We start from the raw sequence: 7,941 nt of genomic DNA on the forward strand, positions 1-7,941 counted from the left end.
CACTAAGAAACAGCCAGGCGGCCAAAATTTCAATGAAGGCATAGACAATTGAGAAATGAAAGAAATGTTGTAATGGTGTAAACTTCAAAAAAGTATTGCTTGAATAAAAGTAAAAGAGACATATTTCAGTGACTTGGAAGTTTAAAAAATATGGAACAAGGAGATCTTCAACCATAACTTTGAGTCTTCACATACAGGGAGGAGTAACAAGATTTATAAAGTAAGGAAGGGTAAAAGATAAGAATGAACTCACTCCATTCAAACAATCTGTCAGGAAGTAGGGAAGCTTCTTCTATGGGAAGAAAATAAAAACCCAGATTTTGATTAAGGCAATGCAGTGAAGAAAATTTTCAAAGAAAAAGCTGAGGGTCCCTTCTTGCTAGCACTTCATTGTTGAATGGATCATTCTGTAGTAAAAGAGATGGTCTGTATCTGCACTATCCATTAAGCAGCCACTAGACCCATGTGGCTAGTGAGGAAGCTAAAATATGGTCCATGAAACTAAAGAACTGAATTTATAATTTTATTCCATTGTTTAGACTTAAATATCCACATTGGACTGGTGGTTGATAAAATACATAATGCAGTTCTGAAGACTTTTTGAAACTGTCAATAGAGTGATGCTTATTTAATAGTAACATGTTACCCCTCCAAGTGAGTATTTGTATTCAAAGGAGACAATGATTAAGATTAAAAAAAAGAAAATTCTTGAATGTAGAATTTCAAGTACCATGGAAATCCCATGAAGGTTCTGGTAGGGGATCAAGAGTTCTTTCTAGTACTTCTCAAATTCTATCATGTAAGTAGTCATCTATGAATAAAGTTAACCCTAGTTAACAAGACTGACTATATCAAAAGCCAACTATGTGTGCAATGCTCTAATGAGTAACTATCACAGGAAACTGCAGATGGCACAATCTTAGCCATAGCTGAGAGGAAGAATGAATAGATAAAATGAAGTAGAGATGCTGCAAAGAAAGGAGACAAAAACAGATTCTGGCTCATATGCATCCTATTTGAAATCCTGCTTTCAATGTCATTTGTGTATTAACAGTCAGAAGTGGTTGCCAAATGTTGCTGGAGGTGAGCATTAATATTAAATCTTCTAGTGACTGGCTAATTGATGACACAACGTAATCATTTGGTTGGTTCCAATGTTATTTGTCTAAAATGGAGATTACTAGGTTATTTTACAGAATTGCTTTTAAAATATTTTGAAGAATGGCAGTGGTGAAGAGATCAACTGAATATTCATTAGGCTGAGGGTCAGTGGTTTCTTTCTGAAGTTCAATAGTACAAGATGTAGATAAGAAAATATAGGTATGCTATAATGGTAACAAATAAATAATATTGATTTGTGCAATAATTAAAAAAATTTCAAACTGCTTAATACTTGTCTATTTCAGAACAAGTGGTGTTAATATATGAATATTTGATACGTGGGAGATTTAAAATGTTCAGGGAAAATTTGAATTATCTTTTAATTCAATTTTTCCAGAAACTTTTTGAAGCTGCCTTGTATTATATTACTATATAATAGTAATCTCACTTTATGATTCAATTGTCCTAGTTTGCTCTCAGCTATACAGCCTATTAGTAGGATATAATTTAGCATTTTTTTTTCCACTGGACAATGCTAAATTTGCCTGATGTTGAACTCAAAATCATCTCAATCCAAGCGCCATACATCCTCATTCTCTGTGTTACTCCACTTTACTATGAAAGTGAGACAGTGAGAGGCTCTTTAATGATACTGGCTAAATAGTCTGGAGCTTCAGGAGCCATTAGAACCTGGGACTTAATTATTTTCCAGTGGTCTCCGCAAACTGCAGCTTTCTTCAATCTCAAGCCTTGAACAATTTACTAGGAGCAGCTGAGGATACTTAATGTTGGTTACTGATAATCTCTCCCGAAAATCTTGTTTTCATGTTTCTGTTTCCAATAGTTGGAGAGGAATGACTTCGACTTGAAAGAAATAAATGGAACAGTAAAATAATTGAGGTTGACTCACGCTTCAGATTATTATTCAGATTTAGGTATTTACTAGCAAAATGAAGAAATATTCCTAAATAATTAAATTCCAAGTCATAGCAATAACTCTACAAATCTAATAGAATTTTAGAATTTATTTCCAGAGGAGAAAAGTACTACAGTATATATAAACTGCAGTGGGCGAGACAGCCTTGTTCTTTAAGACCTTAAAATTCTACATAACATTAAAAATATTAAGCTTTTTAGATTTTACTTTATTGCTAAAAACATAAATGTTCTTACCAAGTGGCCTTGAAAGCACATAAATTTCTTATTGCCTTGCCTTAAATTAATGTATGAGAATATCTGGAGAAATGGAGAGGGAAAATCCAATGGTACCAATAAAATGGGAAATAGCATCTTCCCCATTCATAGGCTTGCTATGAAGTCTATGTGAAATCACACACAGACACAATTATATATATATATATATGGATATATATCTCTCTGTGTGTGTGTGTGTGTGTGTATATATATATATATATCCTGGATCCACGCCTTGCAAAAATATCAACTCTCACCTTTCTTCCCATGAATTCATACTATACCAAAGCCTGTTATGTATCTGAAAAAGTTATCATATGATCCATGACAATTTTAGATGGAGATAAATCTCAAGAAACTATGGGAAGGGTTAATAACCTTTCTGGATTATGCAGATAGAAAATCACTGTGAGTGTTGGTTTAAGCATCCCAAATCCTACCTTGACATTGCAACCACAAGCCTTATCCACCTTCTGATGTCAGGACTCACATTGGGCTTGTTGCCGTAGATAGAAGCTATTAGGAAAGAAATCATTTGGATGAAATACATATTTCCTTCCCTCCCCAGGAGGATCAGAAGAACATATTTATAGAGTGAAAAACGTAATTAAATATCTTATAACCTACTTCCCTCCGATACAGGAAAAATGAATTCCCATGGGGCCGAGGGAGGGGATTGGAGTGGGAGATGGAGTTCTGTAGATGATTCCTAAACAGCAAGGTGCCAAGGCAATTATACTCTTCTGAAAGGACAATATTCCGTGTGATTTAAATACTGCAAAAGCGGCACAATGATCATGGTAGAAATAATTTTCTGTGGGATGTGTGGGTTGGCCTTTTTCATGGTCTACATACACGTAGTGAACTACAGTAACACGATTTCTACTGCATTCATATTTTCATTTGTCAGAATGGGTGATGACATATAGGAAAATTTCATAATGAAAAATTGAAACTCTGGAACCCAAATGTCTTTTTGCACCACTGTGTATGTGAGGACACAATTGTTGGCCACTCGAGGAGCTCAGAGATTACTCACTGCTCACCGTCTCCCCCACCAGCCCAGTCATTTTAGTCCAGTTCTATTCCTCCCTGGAGAGTCTCCCTGGGTTAGCCTGTCTAAAAGGTATGTGGTAAGGGGCATATGCACTTAAGAGGCTCAGCAATAGGAGGCTTCCTTGGATGGGACTTGTACTGGTAAATATTAATGAAGAAACTATCCTGTACTGGCAGTGATTCTCGACCAAATTAGATCTCTTCTAACTGCCGGATGTCGCAAGCTGAATTTGAGTTGGGGAGCGCTGTCGCCTAAAATAAAGGGGTCTAGAACACGATGCAAAGTGCTTGTCACCTCAGGTCGCATACTACCAACAGTAAGCAAAGGGCAAAGGGCACGGCGCAGAAAAGAAGCAGACACAAAGACAGGTTTTTCAATGACGAACTTTATGTGGCATCAGGAACGGCAACCTGTTCTCACGTTTAGCAATTCCGATGGACGCTGTTAAGACTGCTTGTCAGGTTAACCTGAATAACGGGACTGGAATAAGAGGCAGCGCTGGAGACTTTTCCGTAATCCTTTTCAAAACACAAAACTGTCACCAAATGACTTAGGTAAGCTAATAATAAAAAGGCTGCTTGGATGCCTTATTTATACTCTCCTTTTAAACTTACGTGACCATCAGCAGCAGCACTGTTCACATTCAGCCAACAGCTGTTAACACAAGACACAGATCCGCAGTATCTATCTCCCCAGGGTAACGGGTGCTCACTGAGACCCGCCGAAAATCAGGGTCGATTATCAATGAGAATATAAAAAAGGATCCTCCCCCACCACCACCACCTTGCTCCCACTGTCCCAAGCCCTACTTCCTGTTCCACTTGCCCGCAATCCAATTGCTTAAGAACGTAGTGTGTACCCCAACCCAGCTGCACCTTCCGCAGCCCAACCCTTTGCCCAGCGACACCCGCTTTCGGTCTCCCTCCTCTCTCTGCCCCTCCCTCACTTCTTGAGGCCCCCACCTCCGCCACCGCTACTCTCTCCGCTTCCTAGGCGCTGGGTTCTCCAGACCCTGCCTCCATCCAGACTTCAATCTCGAGTCCCAGCTCCCAATCTCCTTGGAGGCTCGGGTTCGCCTCCCGTGAAACCTAAGCTCTTCTCTCCTTCTAGAGACCCCAGTCTCCCCGCGATCTGCGCGTTCGGAGTCCCTCCCCACCCCCTTCACCCTCGCCCCGGTCAGTGCGGTCCTGCAGGCTGCAACCATCCGGGACTTGTCCCCGCTCCCCACTCCATCCCTGGCCTAAATCATTAAGGTCTTGGCTAGTAATGCAGCCCGGGGCTCCGACTTACCACTAGCGTCCGGGAGGAAGACCAGGCAGCGGTCGCCGCGGCGGCAGCTAGACGAGAAACGGACCCGGCTGCAATCGCCCAGCGGAGCCCGCGGCAGTCGGTGCGCTGCGCTGCGCTGCGCGCCGCAACCTCGCGCCTTGGCGGAGGCAGAGAAAGGGACGGAGGGAGCTCGGCGCGATGGGAAGCGCCGGCGAGTCAACCTCCTTGGGCGACCCTGCGCCCCCGGCTGGGTTTGGCTCCTCTAGTTCCACTATCTCACTCCAGCTTAGTAACTGACAACCTCCAGCATCTCTGCACTAATCGCGTCTTCTTTCTTCTTCGATGGCCCCTAACTAACTACACTACGCTAAACGGACGAAGACCATCACACGAGCACCACGACGATCTCGACGACTCCGACAATGGTGTGCAGAAAGAAGGAGGAAAAGTTCATATGTAATCGGCAGGTAAGAGGCAGACAGGCCAATGGAGTAGCCAAGGTTAGCAATCTGGCATCTCCAAAGGCAGGATCGGGAAGATCAGTGCACCCGAGGAAGGAAGCGTCCTCGCGAGCACCAGAGCGCCTACCCTGCGCTGGTGGAGCTGCACAGCGCTCTAGGGCCAAATGCGGGTTGAGGGGAGGAGCCAAGATCGACCAATCAGCGCTCAGTGTTACGCTGCCCCGGGCCTGTTTGGACCGGTCTCTCAGTGCATCTGGAGCCAACTGAAAGGGGGCGCGAGACCTCTTTGAGGGATGGTGATGGGGATCGCGATTAACTTGATTCATGAGGCCTGGAGACTGGGGGCAACCTGGGTCAACCACGGAACGGGATGTTGGGAATGGGAAGGTTTATTCAAGATTGTACCCTCAAATATTCAAAGAACATCTGTCTCTTTCTCTCTCTCCACACACACACACACACACACACCTGTACATTCCAGTTCGAAACACATGATTCCTAAGTCTTGCAAATTTCACCATGCTTTGAAACTCGAGGGTCTCTGCTAGTCTCCTGCGCCTTTCTCCACCTGTAGCAACTGAGGCAGTCACAGGATCACACATATCTAGTGTGCAAAGGCCACAACCCTGTTATCAGGTCTGCTTCCCCAGCCTTGCCCCCAAGCCCAAATGCAAAAGGAGAAAGGAAAGCCTTTGGCCTTTGTCATCTCCTAGAAGGCACAGTTTGATTCCCTTCTTGACCCCACAAGCCCCGCTTAAACGCTCAGAAAGACACCTTGAGGGTAGTTCCTTTGGGTTTCTGAGGGGACTGAATCTATCTGTCCTGTACAGAGCCCTGAGGCCCACAGTCAGGTGACTGCACAGCTGCCGTGAGGGCTGTCAAGACACAGTCAAGCCACGGTTAAGGCAGCAAGGAAAGAGGTGAGCCACGATAGCTTCCTTTGGCTACTGCCGGGATGCTAAGCTGCAACCCAGACAACAGAGCTCTTCACAGGCTCCCAGGCGCCACCTGGCAGGTGCCTCCGGTGTGCCAGCTGTAGCGCAGAAATGATCAGGCCACCTTGGCCAAGATGCCTCTGAGGCACCAAGACCAAGTTTATAGTGGAGATGCTCCCAACCGAGAAGGGCAGAGTAGATTTCGCCTAAGAGGGAATAGAAGAGGGAGGACAGATCTCGGGTCTCCACCGAGGTTCCACCCCACAGCAGGGAGGACCGCGGGTGCAAGTGCGGACTGGCTCCCTGCCGGTGCAAGGCAGCTGAACAAAAGCATGAGATCTTGGTCTCAGCTACTTGGGTTCGGAGAGTAGAGTAGCGATTATATATATAGATGAGGTTACCAGAAGGTGGTGCAGCGGCTCGGAGGAGGTAACCTGGCAGAACGCCGAAGGCAAGGGAGTGGGCCCGCTGCTTCAGGGACTAAGTTTGCACCAGAAGCCCAAAGTTAGGGATGCAGGATGAGGTGGAAAGAATGAGAAGGGTCGGCTCTATACCAGAGTGCCCTAGAATCGGTCATTTCTCTTCTTTGCCTCCATTTCCAGATTGGTAAAAAGAACTCTGCGGTCTGTAGAGGGGCATTTGGGAATCCCGAATCCTTCCATCTTCTGAATTCAGACACTTTACAAGGCTTTGAAATTTAATTTGGCAGTGAACGTACTGTCCACACCCAAGTTCTGTTTCGTAAGCAATAACCCATCGCAGTTTTCTTGAGGCATCTGTTGAATGCTACTGCAGGATGCCGCACAGGTGGCAGCGACAGCGCTGCCAAGTCCACCGAGTGCACAACGCTCACATCTTTAGAACTGCTTTGGTGGCGAAGAGTAATTTGGAAATATGAAGGGAAAACGTAGGTCTTCTCTTTGAATAATTAAGCACTCATCTTTAAAAGCCCCCACCCCCATGAATCTGGACTGCTTATTCTGCCTCATCTGGCGGGACTTATATTTCTTTTCTTTTTCTTTTTTTTTCGGAGCCTGAGATATTTGTGTTCCTTCAAAAAAAATGTAAATGTAAGACCCTGCAATATATTCGCTAAAGCAAAATTGGCTCTGCCAAACCCAGAGCAGAAGACAGCGTCCTCTGAAACCTTAGCCGCTCGGGGGAGAACCGGTTTGGGGAGACTGAACACAATACCACAATTATGAGGATGACAGTGATAGTGCTGATAATAATAATTACTACACATAATCATAAACGTTATCAATACCATAAATGTTTGGAATATCTATAACATATCTCGATCTTTAGGCTGTTTTTCCCTTCTTCCTGGGAAAGGCAAAAATGCTGAGAGGGACCAGGGGTGAAGTGTACTCCGTGCTCCAGAAGGTTCTGAGTGCAGCAGAAAGTTAGCCAGCCAGGCAGCGTGGTGAAGCGCTCCTGGGCTTCGGAGTTCGGGGAGACACAGGCAGACAAGTTCGCCTTTGAGTGGCGCTCGCCGAGCAGCCCGGAGTCGATCAGATTGAACAGGAGCGGGCGGCAGCCGGGCTTGCAGTGCCGGATTCTGCCGAGAGCGCTGGTTCCACTTTCCTGGCGTTTCCCACGCGCACTGCCTCTTTGGGTTCTCTAGGCTGCGCTTGACTGAGCGCGAGAGGGTCCGACGGGTTTCGAAGGTCTCAGCAACAGCAACCCGGAGAATATAGTGTAAAAAGGAGAAACTTAAGGCGCGCCTGAAAACTGGGATAGCAAACTCTCAACAAGTACGTGCCGGCGCGCGTTGTCGTAGCCAGAGAGGTTTTCGCAAACCTCCTGCCTAAAAAGGTCTGGGGAATCAGCAGAGGGTTTGCCCTGCTTCCCCCTCCCCCCTCGGATCTATGGAAGTTGTGTCTGGACAAGAGAAGTCACTCTCAGTGAACTGCTCGGATTT

The 7,941-nt window shown here is 45.2% G+C and overlaps 1 protein-coding gene across 1 annotated transcript in view; it reads right to left on the reverse strand.

The window, feature by feature from the left end:
* Positions 1-5,229, reverse strand: part of HTR2C (5-hydroxytryptamine receptor 2C) — a 355,567-nt gene extending 350,338 nt beyond the window's left edge. Inside the window, exon 1 of the mRNA XM_017350005.4 lies at positions 4,643-5,229. The gene's annotated coding sequence lies outside the window, so the exon portion shown is untranslated. The remainder of the gene's footprint in view (positions 1-4,642) is intronic.
* Between the last annotated feature and the right edge of the window lie 2,712 nt (positions 5,230-7,941).

The sequence above is a fragment of the Oryctolagus cuniculus genome, chromosome X, assembly GCF_051225735.1.
Source record: "Oryctolagus cuniculus isolate XC-2025 breed Fujian yellow rabbit chromosome X, ASM5122573v1, whole genome shotgun sequence".
Lineage (NCBI taxonomy): Eukaryota > Metazoa > Chordata > Mammalia > Lagomorpha > Leporidae > Oryctolagus > Oryctolagus cuniculus.